This window comes from Mesoplodon mirus (genome assembly GCF_964341445.2).
Source record: "Mesoplodon mirus genome assembly, chromosome: 1".
In the NCBI taxonomy this organism is placed as follows: domain Eukaryota; kingdom Metazoa; phylum Chordata; class Mammalia; order Artiodactyla; family Ziphiidae; genus Mesoplodon; species Mesoplodon mirus.
This window is the reverse complement of record NC_138976.1, coordinates 31546801-31565529: the sequence shown is the minus strand read 5'-3', so window position 1 is coordinate 31565529 and position 18729 is coordinate 31546801. Positions and strand designations below refer to the sequence as shown.

Here is an 18729-nt window from a genome sequence, read left to right as displayed (position 1 = left end):
TCCACACATAAATGAGATCATACTGTATTTGTCTTTGTCTCATTTTTTTCACCAGGCATAATGCCCTGGTTATGATGTTAGCAGTGGGCTTCTCATATATAGCCTCTATTATATTGAGGTACATTCCCTCTACACCCACTTTGTTAAGAGTTTTTATTGTAAATGGATGCTGAATTCTGTCAAATGCTTTTTCTGTATCTATTGAGATTATATGATTTTTATCCTTCATTTTGTTAATGTGATATAGCACACTGATTGATTTGCAGATGATGTACCATCCTTGCATCCCTGGAATCAATCCCACTTGATCACGATGTAAAATCTTTTTAATGTATTGTTGAATTTAGTTTCCTACTATTTTGTTGGGGGGTTTTGCATCTATGCCCATCAGGGATATTGCCCTATAATTTTCTTTTCTTGTGGCATCCTTGTCTGGTTTTGGTTTCATGGTAATGTTGGCCTTGTAAAATGAGTTTGGAAGCATTCCCTCATCTTTTATTTTTGGAAGAGTCTGAGAAGGATTGGTATTAATTCTTGTAATGTTTGGTAGCATTCACCAGCAAAACTGTCTGGTCCTGAATTTTTATTTGTTGGGAGGTTTCTGATCACTGATACAATCTCCTTACTGGTAACTGGTCTATTCAGATTTTCTATTTCTTTGTGATTCAGTCTTGACAGGTTTTATGTTTCTAGAAGTATGTCTATTTCTTCTAGGTTGTCCACGTTGTTGGCATATAAGTGTTCATAGCAGTCTCAATCCCTTGTATTTTCATGGTGTCAGTTGTAACGTCTCCTCTTTCATTTCTGATTTTATCCACTTGAGTTCTCTCGTTTTCTTTCTTGGTGAGTCTAACTGAAGGTTTGTTAATTTTGTTTATCTTTTCAAAGAACCAACTCTTAGTTGGGTCTTTTCTATTGGCCTTTTAGTCTGTATTTCATTTATTTCTGCTCTATGTTATTTCCTTCCTTCCATTAACTTTGGGCTTCATTTGTTCTTATTCTAGTTCCTTAAGGTATAAAGTTAGGTTATTTGAGATTTTTCTCATTTCTTGAGGTAGGCATTTATTGCTATGAACTTCCCTCTTAAAACTACTTTGGCTGCATCCCATAAGATTGGAATGTTGTATTTCCATTTTTGTCTCAAGGTATTTTTTTGATTTCTCTGTTATTTCTTCACTGACCCACTGGTTGTTCTATAGCATTATGTTTAATTCCCACATGTTTGTGATTTTTCCAGTTTTCTTCCTAGTAAACAATTTCCAGTTTCATACTATTCTAGCTGGAAAAGATTCTTGATACGATTTTCATCTTCTTAAATTTATTAAGACTTGTTTTATGACCTAACATATGATGAATCCTGGAGAATATTCCATGTGTGCTTGAGAAGAATATGTATTCTGTTGCTTTTGGATGGAATGTCCTGTCTATATCTTTAGTTAAGTCTATCTAGTCTAATATGTCCTTTGGGGCAATGTTTCCTTCTTGATTCTCTGTCTAGTGATCTATCCATTGTTGTAAGTGAGGGGACTTCAATAAGTCCCCTACTATTATTGTTTTGCTCTCTGTTTCTCTCTTTAGGTCTGTTAACATTTGCTTTATATATTTATGTTGGTACATAAATATTTGCAAATGTTATATATCCTCTTATTAGAAATGACCCCTTTATCATTATGTAACGCCCTTCTTTCTAATTAGTCTTTGTTTTAAAGTCTATTTTGTTTGATATAAGTATAGCTATCCCAACTTTCTTTGGGCTTCCATTTGCATGGAATATATTTTTCCATCCCTTCACTTTCAGTCTATTTCTCTCCTCACATCTGCAGTGAGTCTCTTGCAGGCAGCATATAGATGGGTCTTATTTTTTTTTTATCCATTCAGCTACTCTATGTCTTCTGAATAGAGAATTCAGTCAAGTTACATTTAAAGTAATTAATAAGTATGTACTTATTGTCATTTTGTTAATTGTTTTCTGGCTGTTTTGTAGTTCCTCTCTGGTCCTTTCTTCTTCCCTTGCTCACTTCCATTATGGCTTGATGACTTTCTCTAGTGCTATGCTTAGATTACTTTCTTGTTATCTTTTGTGTATATACTACAGGGTTTTGCTCTGTAGTTATATTTTCACATAACAACATATGTTAGTGACAGTCTATTTTAGTTGATAATAACTTAAGTATAAATGCATTTTAATGTTCTATATTTTTACTCTCCCCCTCAATGTTTGTTGGTTTTGATGTTACATTTTACATCTTTTTATCTTGTGTGTATCCCTTAACTACTGTAGTTACAGTTATTTTGACTACTTTTGTCTTTCAACATTCGTACTAACTTTATAAGTGATTAATCCACTACCTTTCCTATATATTAACCCTTAACAGTGAGCTTTATATTTTCATGTTTTCTTGTTACTAATTAGCATCCTTTCCTTTCAGCCTAAAGAAGTCCCTTTAACATTTTGTGTAAGGTCAATTTAGTGGTGATAAGCTCTAGCTTTTGCTTGTCTGGAAAAATTCTTTCTCTCTCCTCTAACTCTGGATGTAACTGCCAGGTGGAGTAACTTAGGTTGGGAGTCTTTTTCCTTCAGTGCTTTGAATATATCATGCCACACCATTCTGGCCTGCAAAGTTTCTACTGGAGATATCTGCTCATAGTCTTATGGGGGTTCCTTTATACCATAACACACTGTTTTTCCATTGCTACTTTTAAGAATCTCTCTTTGCCTTAAACTTTTGACATTTTAATTATAATGTGTCTTGGTGGGATCTCTTTGGGGTCCCCTTATGTGGAACTCTCTGGGCTTCCTGGATCTGCATGCTTGTTTCCTTCCCCAAGATTAGGGAAGTTTTCAGCCATTCTTTCTTCAAATAATTTTTCTGCCCCTTTCTCTCTCTTCTTTCCTTCTGGGAGCCCTGTTATGTGAACGTCAGTCCTCCTGATGTTGTCCCCTAAGTTCCTTAACCTATCTTCACTTTCTTTCATTCTTTTTCCTTTTTGCAGCTCTGATTGGGTGAGTTCCACTGCCTGGTCTTCAAGTTCACTGATGCTTTTTGCTTCTTCTAGTCTGCTGTTGAACCCCCCTAGTAAATTTTTTAGTTCAGTTATTATATTCTTCAGCTCTGTGACTTCTATCTAGTACTTTCTTATATTTCCTATTTTCTTTGTTGAAGTTCTCACTGTGTTCAATATGCATTCTTAATTTAATCTTCAGCAGAAGCAAATTAAGTTAGGTTCTGGAAAAAAATCTGTTCTCTATATGTTTACACTTAATTAGTGGAAAAGAACATAACTCATTAACAATAATACAAAATACCACATTCTTGAGTGCCAAATGAGCAGCATAAGCAAAAAAATACATTTAGTATTGAAAGGAAATAAGAAGATAAAATATCATTTACAGTCTACACCAAACGACCGAGAATACCTATTATTACTATGCACTTTAACATGTGCCAGAACTGTGATAAGTGTTTTGTATTACCTTATTCTCTTTAAATGTAATCCAAAAACTACTCTATTATTACTCTCATCATAGAGATGTGGAACTGAGGTTCTGACAGCTTAAGTAACTTGCTCAAAGTCACAGAGCTAATAAGTGGTTAAGCAGTTTGGAACACTCAGATTTTGAGTCTGATCACTAAATACACTGCAGTCTATCATTATCTAAAGTCACAGACTTCCAGTAAATTGTAGAATCCTGCCAGTATGAGGGACTGTAGTAAGTCTCTAGCCATCCAATTTTTTCCATATATATTTATATGTATAAGCAACTGAGACACTGAGAGACAGAATGGAGTGCTACCAATCTTTTATCTGGCAAAATGTATAGTGTTCAGAGATATTTAGATTTGCTCAAGAAATTATACTGGTGCCAAAATGAACTTGGGACAACGTTATGGACTAGAATGGTTCCCAAAAGCCCATGAATTTCCAAGAGGCAATTCCTCCAGCAGATCTCAGATCATGAATCAAACTAGATATTTTTGGAATTAAATTTTCACAAGAGGTCCCTACATAATCAGCTTTCCTGAGGACGTTGGAAACAAGAGTAAATTCTTATTATCTGCAATATAGTCTAGGTAGTGGGGAGTTGGAGACAAAGTGGGTGTCCATCACAAGAGGAATGGATAAGTGAAATGTATACTGTGTAATTGTTTAAAATAATAAATTGTAAAGTTATATGGAAAAATTCTTAAAATATACTGTTAGGTGAAAATGAGACAAAGAACAAAAGCTATAACGTACTATCACTTATATAAATATAAAAATGCATGCACACAGCATTGTGAATGTACTAAACACCACTGAATTGCATAAACAGCTGATTTTGTTATGCCAATTTGACCACAATAAAAATAAACAAATAACAAATAAACCTTTTTTTAATGCATGCACATAAACTACAGGCCAGCCATGACTAAATAGCTTATATCAGACTCAGTATCTCAACAAAATCAATATAAAAGACACAAATACATAAAACAACTGTAAAAAGACACTGGAGAACAACCAATACAGGTATAACCTGGTGGGGTTATGATCCCTAAAAGAAAGGAAGTTGAACAAAGTGAACTCCACATTTATCCTGGCTTCTTCTTTTAAGGACATGTGTCAATTCACAGCATAGGGAAATGAAATGCAGAAGTCCCAAATGGGTTAAAGAGACAGAGGCTGGAGTCTGAGAAGGCCAAAGCGTCTAGCACTTGAGAGCAATAACAGCTTAAAGAGGAGTGAACCAGGGCCTCCCTGGTGGCGCAGTGGTTGAGAGTCCGCCTGCCGATGCAGGGGATACGGGTTCGTGCCCCGGTCTGGGAGGATCCCATATGCCGCAGAGCGGCTGGGCCCGTGAGCCACGGCCGCTGGGCCTGCGCATCCGGAGCCTGTGCTCCGCAACGGGAGAGGCCACAACAGTGAGAGGCCCGCATACCGCAAAAAGAAAAAAAAAAAAAGAGGAGTGAACCACATTAAGTAAGCCCCCAAGTCCATGCGTAGTCTGTGCTGGAGGAGTTTACCAATGCTAAACTGTGCAAACATAGAAACAGATTTCAAAAACCTAGCAGAGAACAACAGCTGGGAGGCCAAAGAGCTGAGCAGCCCACTGCTTGGTTCTGGGAAGACAGGTTGGAGTTCAAAGCCAGGCAAGGTGGACCTGCCCAGGGGTACACCTCGGGCTTAAATTGAGACCCCCAAAAGGGTCACATTCTAGAAGGGCAAATCTGAAACAGAATAGCACTAACAAAGCCTAAAATCCACAGGATTAAAATAATCTGCTTGTGCGTTACACCTGGCTGCCAAAAGAATGTTGAATGTAATCCCTGCCATCAAAAATCTTACAGACTAACCAGAGACAGCCAAGTAAATCAGTAATTACAAAACCATAAAGAGTAAGTGCAGTAATGGAGGTTTGCCCAGAAACGTTAAGTGAGGGATATGGATTTGGAAGTCATTACTATACAAGTAAAAGGTAAAGGCATGAATTAGAATGTAATCACCTGGAGAGAATATAGAGTGAGAAGAGTCCAAATATAATGTTAACCTCCAAATTTATACCATTACTGGTTAATATCTAAGAAGAATTTCTTTAGATTAAATTATTCTTTAGAATAGTTACAACGAGGTGTATTAGCATAATTATCCTGGCCATAGCTTGACTTCATGGACGGCCAACAAAAAACAAAAGAATTCAGGTCAAACAATGGTCCCCTGTCAGGAAAACAGCAAAGTCTTTTTACAAAATCCAAAAGAGATGAGTGTCAGGATCTAAAGTACTTCCTGAGAACATGAACTATACTAAGCATTTTTCAAGTTGAGTTTTAATAGAATCTCCACTCCCAGTAGATTCATCACTCAGCTAAGGAGTACTGCTGGCATCATAAATTACTGCTGAGATAGACTTATGAGGTCCATGGATGGATTTCTGTGAATTCAGCCTCTTCTTAGGGCTTAATTCAATAAGGTGACACAAATATAATGGTGACAAATGGAATGAACCCTTATTTTTCTATAAATAAAATATAAAACTGTCTCCCTACTTAGCAAACTATTAAAAGAAAAAGCATATTACCTAAATTAAACAGCATTTGACTTCATAGTCTCTTGCTTAAAAAGAGAAGTAAACCAAAGAATGTAGAAGCCCTAATCTGATATTTAAACATATCCTAAAATACAAATTAATTCCAGTAAAGAAACTGTTTGAGCTCTGCCACATTCTTTTTTTTTAACATCTTTATTGGAGTATAATTGCTTTACATTGTTGTGTTAGTTGCTGCTGTATAACAAAATGAATCAGCTATACATATACTTATATCCCCATATCCCCTCCCTCTTGCGTCTCCTTCCCATCCTCCCTATCCAACCCCTCTAAGTGGTCACAAAGCACCAAGCTGATCTCCCTGTGCTGTGAGGCTGCTTCCCACTAGCTATCTATTTTATAGTTGGTAGTGTATATATGTCCATGCCACTCTCTCACTTCGTCCCAGCTTACCCCTCCCCTTCCCCGTGTCCTTAAGTCCATTCTCTATGTCTGGGTCTTTATTCCTTTCCTGCCCCTAGGTTCTTCAGAACCATTTTTTTTTTAGATTCCATATATATGTGTTAGCATACAGTATTTGTTTTTCTCTTCCTGACTTACTTCACTCTATATGACAGACTCTAGGTCCATCCACCTCACTACAAATAACTCAATTTCATTTCTTTTTATGGCTGAGTAATATTCCATTGTATATATGTACACATCTTCTTTATCCATTCATCTGTCGATGGACACTTAGGTTGCTTCCATGTCCTGGCTATTGTAAATAGTGCTGCAATGAACATTGTGGTACATGTCTCTTTTTGAATTATGGTTTTCTCAGGGTATATGCCCAGTAGTCGCATTGCTGGGTCGTATGATAGTTCTATCTTTAGTTTTTTAAGGAACCTGCATACTGTTCTCCATAGTGGCTGTATCAATTTACATTCCCACCAACAGTGCAAGAGGGTTCCCTTTTATCCACACGCTCTCCAGCATTTATTGTTTGTAGATTTTTTGATGATGGCCTTTCTGACCCATGTGAGGTGAAACCTCATTGTAGTTTTGATTTGCATTTCTCTAATGATTAGTGATGTTGAGCATTCTTTCATGTGTTTGCTGGCAATCTGTGTATCTTCTTTGGAGAAATGTCTATTTAGGTCTTCTGCCCATTTTTGGATCGGGTTTTTTTTTTTTTTGGATACTGAGCTGCATGAGCTGCTTGTATATTTTGGAGATTAATCCTGTGTCAGTTGCTTCATTTGCAAATATTTTCTCTCATTCTGAGGGTTGTCTTTTTGTCTTGTTTATGGTTTCCTTTGCTGTGCAAAAGCTTTGAAGTTTTGTTAGGTCCCATTTGTTTATTTTTGTTTTTATTTCCATTTCTCTAGGAGGTGAGTCAAAAAAGGATCTTGCTGTGATTTATGTCAGAGTGTTCTGCCTTTGTTTTCCTCTAAGAGTTTTATAGTGTCTGGCCTTACATCTAGGTTTAAGCCCAGGTTTATCTCTGGGCTTTCTATCCTGTTTCATTGATCTATATTTCTGTTTTTGTGCCAGTACCATACTGTCTTGATTACTGTAGCTTTGTAGTATAGTCTGAAGTCAGGGAGCCTGATTCCTCCAGCTCCGTTCTTCTTTCTCAAGATTGCTTTGGCACATTCTTTATATAACATCTCATGTTATATCATTTCAAAATATGCCCAGAAAAACGTGACCTAAAATATAAGTTCCTCAAAGGCACAAACAGTACTCATGTACTTTTATATCCTCTATAGTGCATAGCAATAAGAGTATCATGAATGAACATAACTTCTACCTCATATGAATAATTCAAAGACTATTACAATATATCGATAGAAGCAAAATTTGCATAATTAATTTTTCTCTCCACCCAGAACATACTTCTTCCTGCCTCCATCTGCCCAAATCCAAACAATCCTTTGCAGGGCAACTGCAAAGTGTCTACTCCATTAAACCTCCCCCAATGCCCTCCAATAATTAACTTCTGGTACATGGCATATTCAGCCTGGTTTTCTGGTTACTCTATGCTTTCTTCATTGGTGACATCACTCACTCAGACATTAATAATTATTAACCTAAATGACTGTCAAATAAACCTTCAGATCCTCATTTTTATAAATCTCTTCAATAAGTTGGTTAAATAAACTGTTCATCTGGTAGTACACTCTTAGATAAATAAGTATGAGAGAATTAAATACAGAGAGACCTATGAAAGAGCATTTTAGTCATTTATCACTCAGTCAACAAATATATATTAAAAATCTACTACATGCACCAGACACAATGCTAGGGATACAGTGCTGAATAAAACAAACAGTCCGTATCCTCATAAAGTTTAAAAGTACAATGCCTCATATTTCTTTTTAGACAATAACATATTGAAGACAGAGTCTGTGTCTTATTCAAAGTTTACATGTCCAATTGTATCCCCCGACAGGGCCTAATACCATTGTCCCTCATTCATGTATTCAACAAAATACTCTACTATCTGAATACACCTCTCAACAGCATGCAGCATAACTGACCAGTCCAGCCTTCTTAATACCATCTCCTTGTTTTTAGCAGCTTCTTTCCCGTTTCTCATTCTGGATCTTCCTTATCTAAATATTAGAAAATCTCATGACTCTGTCCTCTCTCCTGTCTCACTCTATGCTTTTGTCCCTATGTAATGTAACTGCCACCCTAAGTTAATTTATAAACTGAATATAATCTCAATAAAAATACCAACAAATTTTATTATGGAGTTAGACAAACTGCCATTAAAGTTCGTATCAATATGCAAAAAAAGCGGGGAAAAAAACTGAAAATAAACAAACATGCCAGAATATCCAGATAAGACTGAAAAAGTGCCCGATTCGCTCTCTAAATAGGATATGCAACCAGACTTTAATTTTTGCCAATCTGATGAGAAATGGTATCTGAGTGTAATTTTCATTAATATGTTCCCAAATGAGCGTCACATGTTTTCATATGTTTAAGGGACATCGTATCTTTGTTGTGTGAATTGTCTGTTGATAAATTTCTTTCAAGTTTTTATTAGGTTTTTAATCCTTTATCCCTTAATTTTTCTTAACAGTTCAAGAATGTTTATGAACTGCTGAATATTCAGGGTTCTACTAGAGATATTTTTTACTTTTTAAGGCTAAAATCTTGTTATGAAATATTTCTTAGAAATAAAAAGTATTTGGAATAGAGGAGTTTTTTTCAATTTTTTTTAACTGAAGTATAGTTGATTTATTATGTCGTGTTAGCTTCAGGTGTACAGCACAGTGATTCAGTTTCTCATATATATATATATGTGTGTGTGTGTGTGTATGTGTGTGTGTGTGTGTATTCTTTTTCCGATTCTTTTCTCTTACAGGTATTACAAAGTATTGAGTATAGTTCCCTGATACATACAGTAGGTCCTTGATGGTTATCTTTTTTATATATAGTAGTGTGTATATGTTAAACTTAAAAGCTTTTGTGCAGCAAAGGAAACCATAAACAAAACAAAAAGACAACCTACAGAGAGAAAATATTTGCAAATGAGGCACTAACAAGGGATTCATCTCCAAAATATACAAACAGCTCATACAGTTCAATATCAGAAAAACAAACAACCCAATCAAAAAATGGGTAGAAGTCTACATAGACATTTCTCCAAAGGAAACATACAGATGGCCAACAGGCATATGAAAAAATGCTCCATATTGCTAATTATCACAGAAATGCAAATCAAACCTACAATGAGGTATCATCTCACACCAGTCAGAATGGCCATCATCAAAAAGCCTATAAATAATAAATGCTGGAGAGGGTGTGGCAAAAAGGAACCATCCTACACTGTTGGTGGGAATGTAAATTGGTACAGCCACTATGGAGAGCAGTATGGAGGTGCCTTAAAAACTAAAAATAGAGAGGAGCTTCAAGATGGCAGAAGAGTAAGATGAAGAGATCACCTTCCTCCCCACAAATACATCAGAAATACATATACATGTGGAACAACTCTTACAGAACACCTACTGAATGCTGGCAGAAGACCTCAGACCTCCCAAAAGGCAAGAAACTCCCCACATACCTGAGTAAGCTAAAAGAAAAAAGAAAAAAACAGAGACAAAGAATAGGGACAGGACCTGCACCAGTGGGAGGGAGCTGTGAAGCAGTAAAGGTTTCCACACACTAGGAAGCCCGTTCGTAGGAGGAGACTGCCAGTGGCGGACGAGGGGGGAGCTTCGGAGCCATGGAGGAGAGTGCAGCAACAGGGGTGCTGAGGGCAAAGCGGAGAGATTCCCGCACAGAGGATCGGTGCCGACCAGCACTCACCAGCCCGAGAGACTTGTCTGCTCACCCGCCAGGACGGGTGGGGGCTGGGAGCTGAGGCTCGGGCTTCGGAGGTCGGATCCCAGGGAGAGGGCTGGGGTTGCCCACGTGAACACACCCTGAAGGGGGCTAGTGCGCCACAGCTAGCCGGGAGGGAGTCCAGGAAAAAGTCTGGAGCTGCCGAAGAGGCAAGGGACTTTTTCTTGCCTCTTTTGTTTCCTGGTGCATGAGGAGAGGAGATTAAGAGCGCCGCTTAAAGGAGCTCCAGAGATGGGCGTGAGCCATGGCTATCAGCGCGGACCCCAGAGACGGGCATGAGACGCTAAGGCTGCTGCTGCAGCCATCAAGAAGCCTGTGTGCAAGCACAGGTCACTATCCATACCTCCACCCCACTCCGGGAGCCTGTGCAGCCCACCACGGCCAGTGTCCTGTGATCCAGGGACAGCTTTCCCGGGAGAACGCATGGAGTACCTGCTGGCCTCTGCCGCCACAGGCTTGCCCCGCGTTCTGCACTGTTACCGCCGCCTCCCCCCCCACCGGCTGAGTGAGCCAGAGCCCCCGAATCAGCTGCTCCTTTAACCCCGTCCTGTCTGAGCGAAGAACAGACTCCCTCAGGCAACCTACACGCAGAGGCGGGTTCAAATCCAAAGCTGAACCCCAGGAGCTGTGCGAACAAAGAAGAGAAAGGGAAATCTCTCCCAGAAGCCTCAGGAGCAGCGGATTAGACCTCCACATCAACTTGATGTATCCTGCATCTGTGGAATACCTGAACAGACAACGAATCATCCCAAATTGAGAAGGTGGACTTTGGGAGCAACGATATATATATAATTTTCCCTTTTTCTCTTTTTGTGAGTGTGTATGTGTATGCTTTTATGTGTGATTTTGTCTGTATAGCTTTGCTTTAACCATTTGGACTAGAGTTCTGTCTGTCTTTTTTTTTTTTATTTCTTAAAAAAAATTCTGTTCTTAATAATTATTTTTTTATTGTAATCACTTTATTTTATTTTATTTTATCTCCTTCCTTCCTTCCTCCCTCCCCCCCTTTCTTTCTTTTCTCCCTTTTATTCTGAGCCATGTGGAGGACAGGTTCTTGGTGCTCCAGCCAGGCGTCAGAGCTGTGCCACTGAGGTGGGAGAGCCAACTTCATGACACTGGTCCACAAGAGACCTCCCAGATCCACGTAATATCAAATGGCGAAAATCTCCCAGAGATCTCCATCTCAACACCAACACCCAGCTTCATTCAACGACCAGCAAGCTACAGTGCAGGAAACCCAAGGCCAAACAACTGGCAAGACAGGAACACAACCCCATCCATTAGCACAGAGGCTGCCTAAAATCATAACAAGGTCACAGACACCCCAAAACACACCACCAGACGTGGACCTGCCCAAGAGAAAGACAAGATCCAACCTCATCCACCAGAAGATAGGCACTAGTCCCCTCCACCAGGAAGCCTACACAACCCACTGAAACAACCTTAGCCACTGGGGACAGACACCAAAAAACAATGGAAACTACGAACCTGCAGCCTGTGAAAAGGAGACCCCAAACACAGTAAGTTAAGCAAACTGGGAAGACAGAGAAACAGAGCAGATGAAGGAGCAAGGCAAAAACCTAACAGACTCAAGAAATGAAGAGGAAATAGGCAGTCTACCTGAAAAAGAATTCAGAATAATGATAGTAAAGATGATCCAAAATCTTGGAAATAGAATGGAGAAAATAAAAGAAACATTTAACAAGGACCTAAAAGAACTAAAGAGCAAACAAACAGAGATGAACAACACAATAAATGAAATTAAAATTCTCTAGAAGGGATCAATAGCAGAATAACTGAGGCAGAAGAACAGATAAGTGACCTGGAAGATGTAATAGTGGAAACAACTACTGCAGAGCAGAATAAAGAAAAAAGAATGAAAAGAACAGAGGACAGTCTCAGAGACCTCTGGGACAACATTAAACACACCAACATTCGAATTATAGGGGTCCCAGAAGGAGAAGAGAAAAAGAAAGGGACTGAGAATATATTTGAAGAGATTATATTTGAAAACTTCCCTGATATGGTAAAGGAAATAGTTAATGAAGTCCAGGAAGGACAGAGAGTCCCATATAGGATAAATCCAAGGAGAACCACGCCAAGACACATACCAATCAAACTATCAAAAATTAAATACAAAGAACAAATATTAAAAGGAGCAAGGGAAAAACAACAAGTAACACATAAGGGAATCCCCATAAGGCTAACAGCTGATCTTTCAGCAGAAACTCTGCAAGCCAGAAGGGAGTGGCAGGACATATTTAAAGTGATGAAAGGGAAGAACCTACACCCAAGATTACTCTACCCAGCAAGGATCTCATTCAGATTTGACGGAAAAATTGAAAGCTTTACAGACAAGCAAAAGCTAAGAGAATTCAGGACCACCAAACCAGCTTTACAACAAATGCTAAAGGAACTTCTCTAGGCAGGAAACACAAGAGAAGGAAAAGACCTACAATAACAAACCGAAAACAATTAAGAAAATGGGAATAGGAAGATACATATCAATAATTACCTTAAACATAAATGGATTAAATGCTCCAACCAAAAGACACAGACTGGCTGAATGGATACAAAAATAAGACCCATATATACGCTGTCTACAAGAGACCCACTTCAGACCTAGGGACACATACAGTCTGAAAGTGAGGGGATGGAGAAAGATATTCCATGCAAATGGAAATCAAAAGAAAGCTGGAATAGCAATTCTCATATCAGACAAAATAGACTTTAAAACAAAGACTATTACAAGAGACAAAGAAGGACACTACATAGTGATCAATGGATCAATCCAAGAAGATATAACAATTGTAAATACTTATGCACACAACATAGGAGCACCTCAATACATAAGGCAAATACTAACAGCCATAAAAGGGGAAATCGACAGTAACACAATCATAGTAGGTTCACTCTGAAACCAAAACCAGACAAAGATGTCAGAAAGAAAGAAAACTACAGAGCAATATCACGGATAAACATAAATGCAAAAATCCTCAACAAAATACTAGCAAACAGAATTCAATAGCACATTAAAAGGATCATACATTATGATCAAGTGGGGTTTACCCCAGGAATGCAAGGATTCTTCAATATATGCAAATCAATCAATGTGACACCATATTAATAAATTGAAGGAGGAAAACCATATGATCATCTCAACAGATGCAGAGAAAGCTTTTGACAAAATTCAACACCCATTTATGATAAAAACCCTCCAGAAAGTAGGCACAGAGGGAACTTTCCTCAACATAATAAAGGCCATATATGCCAAACCCACAGCCAACATCGTCCTCCATGGTGAAAAACTGAAACCATATCCACTAAGATCAGGAACAAGACAAGGTTGCCCATTCTCACCACCATTATTCAACATAGTTTTGCAAGTTTTAGCCACAGCAATCAGAGAAGAAAAAGAAATAAAAGGAATCCAAATTGGAAAAGAAGAAGTTAAGCTGTCATTGTTTGCAGATGACATGATACTATACATAGAGAATCTTAAACATGCTACCAGAAAACTACTAGAGCTAATCAATGAATTTGGTAAAGTAGCAGGGTACAAAATTAATGCACAGAAATCTCTTGCATTCCTATACATGAATGATGAAAAATCTGAGAGTGAAATTAAGAAAACACTCCCATTTACCACTGCAACAAAAAGAATAAAACATCTAGGAATAAACCTACCTAAGGTGGGCTTCCCTGGTGGCGCAGTGGTTGAGAGTCCGCCTGCTGATGCAGGGGACACGGGTTTGTGCCCCGGGCCAGGAAGATCCCACATGCCGTGGAGCGGCTGGGCCCGTGAGCCATGGCCACTGAGCCTGCGCATCCAGAGCCTGTGCTCCGCAACGGGAGAGGCCACAACAGTGAGAGGCCCGCGTATCGCAAAAACAAAACAAACAAAAAAACCTACCTAAGGAGACAAAAGACCTGTATGCAGAAAATTATAAGACACTGATGAAGGAAATTAAAGATGATACAGGGACCCCGGAGGAAGATGGCGGAAGAGTAAGACGCGGAGATCACCTTCCTCCCCACAGATACATCAGAAATTCATCTACACGTGGAACAACTCCTACAGAACACCTACTGAACGCTGACAGAAGACCTCAGACCCCCCAAAAGGCAAGAAACTCCCCACATACCTGGGTAGGACAAAAGAAAAAACAATAAACAGTGACAAAAGGATAGGGACGGGACCTGCACCAGTGGAAGGGAGCCGTGAAGGAGGAAAGGTTTCCACACACTAGAAGCCCCTTCGCGGGCGGAGACTGCAGGTGGCGGAGGGGGAAGCTTCGGAGTAGCGGAGGAGAGCACAGCAACAGCGGTGTGGAGGGCAAAGCGGAGAGATTCCGGCACAGGGGATCGGTGCCCTCAGGCACACACCAGCCCGAGAGGCTTGTCTGCTCGGCCGCCGGGGCGGGCGGGGCTGGGAGCTGAGGCTCGGGTATCATCGGGTTTCAGTCGGAGAGCAGGGAGAGGACTGGGGCTGGCGGCAGGAAGAGAGCCTGAAGGGGTTAGTGCACCACGGCTACCCCGGAGGGAGTCCGGGGGAAAAAGTCTGGAGCTGCCGAAGAGGCAAGAGACTTTTTCTTCCCTTTTGTTTCCTGGTGCGCGAGGAGAGGGCATTAAGAGAGCTGCTTAAAGAAGCACCAGAGACGGGAGCGAGCTGCGGCTAAAGGCGCGGACCCCGGAGACGGGTGTGGGACGCTGGGGCTGCTGCTGCCGCCGCCACAAGGCCTGTGTGCGAGCGCAGGTCACTGTCCACCCCGCCTTCTGGGGAGCCTGTGCACCCCGCCACTGCCGGGGTCCCAGGACCCAGGGACGGCTTTCCCGGGAAAGCGAACGGAGCGCCTCGGTCTGGTGCAACGTCACGCCGGCCTCTGCCGCCGCAGGCCCGCCCCACACTGCGCGCACCTCCCTCCCCTCTGCCTGAGTGAGCCAGAGCCCCCGAATCAGCGGCTCCTTTAAACCCGTCCTGTCTGAGCGAAGAACGGACGCCCTCCGGCGACCTACGCGCAGAGGCGGGGCCAGGTCCAAGGCTGAGACCCGGGAGCTGTGAGAGCAGAGAAGAGACAGGGAAATCTCTCTGTGCAGCCTCGGAGGCAGCGGATTAAAGCTCCACGGTCCACTTGATGTGCCCTGCGTCTGTGGAGTGCATGAATGGACAGCGAATCATCCCAAATTGAGGAAGTGGACTTCGAGGACAAGATTTAAGACTTTCCCCCCTTTTCCTCTTTTTACAACGAATTATCCCAAATTAAGGAGGTGGACTTAGAGAGCAAGATTTCAGACTTTTTGCCCTTTTCCCCTTTTTACAACGAATTATCCCAAATTGAGGAGGTGGACTTGGAGAGCAAGATTTTTGATTTTTCCCCCTGCTCCCTCTTTGTGAATGTGTATGTGTATCCTTCTGTGTAAGATTTTCTCTGTATAGCTTTGCTTCCACCATATGTCCCAGGGTTCTATCTGTCCGTTTTTTTTTCAATAATTACTTTTTAATTTTAATAACGCTACTATATTTTATACTTTATTCTATTTTACTTTACCTGCTCTTTCTTTTTTTCCTAACTTCCCTTCCTCCCTCCCTCCCTCTGCCCCTCCTTTCCTTCTTTCTCTCTTTCCTTCCTCCCTCCCTCCCTTCTTCCATTCACTCTTCCTTTTTCTTTCATTCCTCCCTCCCTCCCTCCTTTCTTTCTTTCTTTCTTCCTTCCTTTCTTTCCTTCTTCCTTTCTTTCTCTCTCTTTCTTTCTTCTACTAATTCTTTCTTTCTACTTTTTCTCCCTTTTATTCTGAGCCGAGTAGATGAAAGGCTCTTGGTGCTGCAGCCAGGAGTCAGTGCTGTGCTTCTGCAGTGGGAGAGCCAACTTCAGGACACGGGTCCACAAGAGACCTCCCAGCTCCATATAGTATCAAGCAGCAAAAATCTCCCAGAGATCTCCATCTCAACACCAGCACCCAGCTTCAGTCAACGACCAGCAAGCTACAGTGCTCAACACCCTATGCCAAGCAACTAGCAAGGCAGGAACACAACCCCACCCATTAGCAGAGAGGCTGCCTAAAAACATAATAAGGCCACAGGCACCCCAAAACACACCACCAGACGTGGACCTGTCCACCAGAAAGACAAGATCGAGCCTCAACCACCAGAACACAGGAACTAGTACCCCCCACCAGGAAGCCTACACAACCTACTGAAACAACATTAGCCACTGGGGACAGAAACCAAAAACAACGGGAACTACGAATCTGCAGCCAGCAAAAAGGAGACCCCATACACAGTAACATAAGCAAAATGAGAAGACAGAAAAACACACAGCAGGTGAAGGAGCAAGATAAAAACCTACCAGACCTAACAAATGAAGAGGTAATAGGCAGTCTACCTGAAAAAGAATTTAGAATAATGATAGTAAAGCTGATCCAAGATTCTATTTCCAAGATCCAAAATCTTGGAAATAGAATAGACAAAATGCAAGAAACAGTTAACAAGGCCCTAGAAGAACTAAAGATGAATCAAGCGTCGATTTAAAACACAATAAATGAAATGAAAAATACTCTAGATGGGATCAATAGCAGAATAACTGAGGCAGAAGAACGGATAAGTGAGGTGGAAGATAAACTAGTGGAAATAACTGATGCAGAGCAAAATAAAGAAAAAAGAATGAAAAGAACAGAGGACAGTCTCAGAGACCTCTGGGACAACATTAAATGCATCAACATTCGAATTATAGGGGTTCCAGAAGAAGAAGAGAAAAAGAAAGGGACTGAGAAAATATTTGAAGAAATTATAGTTGAAAACTTCCCCAATATGGGAAAGGAAATAGTTAATCAAGTCCAGGAGGCACAGAGAGTCCCATACAGAATAAATCCAAGGAGAAATACGCCAAGACACACATTAATCAAACTGTCAAAAATTAAACACAAAGAAATCATATTAAAAGCAGCAAGGGAAAAACAACAAATAACACACAAGGGAATCCCCATCAGGTTAACAGCTGATCTCTCAGCAGAAACTCTACAAGCCAGAAGGGAGTGGCAGGACATAATTAAAGTGATGAAGGAGAGAAACCTGCAACCAAGATTACTCTACCCAGCAAGGATCTCATTCAGATTTGATGGAGAAATTAAAACGTTTACAGACAAGCAAAAGCTGAGAGAGTTCAGCACCACCAAACCAGCTTTACAACAAATGCTAAAAGAACTTCTCTAGGCAAGAAACACAACAGAAGGAATATACCTACAGTAACGAACCCAAAGCAATTAAGGAAATGGGAAGAGGAACATACATATCAATAATTACCTTAAATGTAAATGGACTAAATGCTCCCACCAAAAGACACAGAGTGGCTGAATGGATACAAAAACAAGACCCATATCTATGCTGTCTACAAGAGACCCACTTCAGACCTAGAGACACATACAGATTGAAAGTAAGGGAATGGAAAAAGATATTCCATGCAAATGGAAATCAAAAGAAAGCTGGAGTAGCAATTCTTATATCAGACAAAATAGACTTTAAAATAAAGACTATTAGAAGAGACAAAGAAGGACACTACATAATGATCAAGGGATCGATCCAAGAAGAAGATATAACAATTGTAAATATTTATGCACCCAACATAGGAGCACCTCAATACATAAGGCAAATACTAACAGCCATAAAAGGGGAAATCGACAGTAACACACTCATATTAGGGGACTTTAACAGCTCACTTTCACCAATGGACAGATCATCCAAAATGAAAATAAATAAGGAAACACAAGCTTTAAATGATACATTAAACAAGATGGACTTAATTGATATTTACAGGCCATTCCATCCAAAAACAACAGAATACACATTCTTCTCAAGTGCTCCTGGAAGATTGTCCAGGACAGATCATATCTTGGGTCACAAATCAAGCCTTGGTAAATTTAAGAAAATTGAAATTGTATCAAGTATCTTTTCCGACCACCATGCTATGAGATTAGATATCAATTACGAGAAAAAATCTGTAAGAAATACAAACACATGGAGGCTAAACAACACACTAATTAATAACCAAGTGATCACTGAAGAAATCAAAGAGGAAATCAAAAAATACCTAGAAACAAATGAGAATGAAAACACAAAAACCCAAAACCTATGGGATGTAGCAAAAGCAGTTCTAAGGGGGAAGTTTATAGCTATACAAGCCCACCTTAAGAAACAGGAAACATCTCGAGTAAACAACCTGACCCTGCACCTAAAGCAATTATAGAAAGAAGAACAAAAACCCCCCAAAGTTAGCAGAAGGAAAGAAATCATAAAGATCAGATCAGAAATAAATGAAAAAGAAATGAAGGAAACGATAGCAAAGATCAATAAAACTAGAAGCTGGTTC

At 40.1% G+C, this 18729-nt stretch overlaps 1 protein-coding gene across 1 annotated transcript in view; it reads right to left on the bottom strand.

Moving 5' to 3' along the window:
* LOC309800844 (trimeric intracellular cation channel type B-like) overlaps positions 1–18729 on the bottom strand; it is an 85226-nt gene that overhangs the window by 796 nt on the left and 65701 nt on the right. The gene's annotated exons all lie outside the window — the stretch shown is intronic.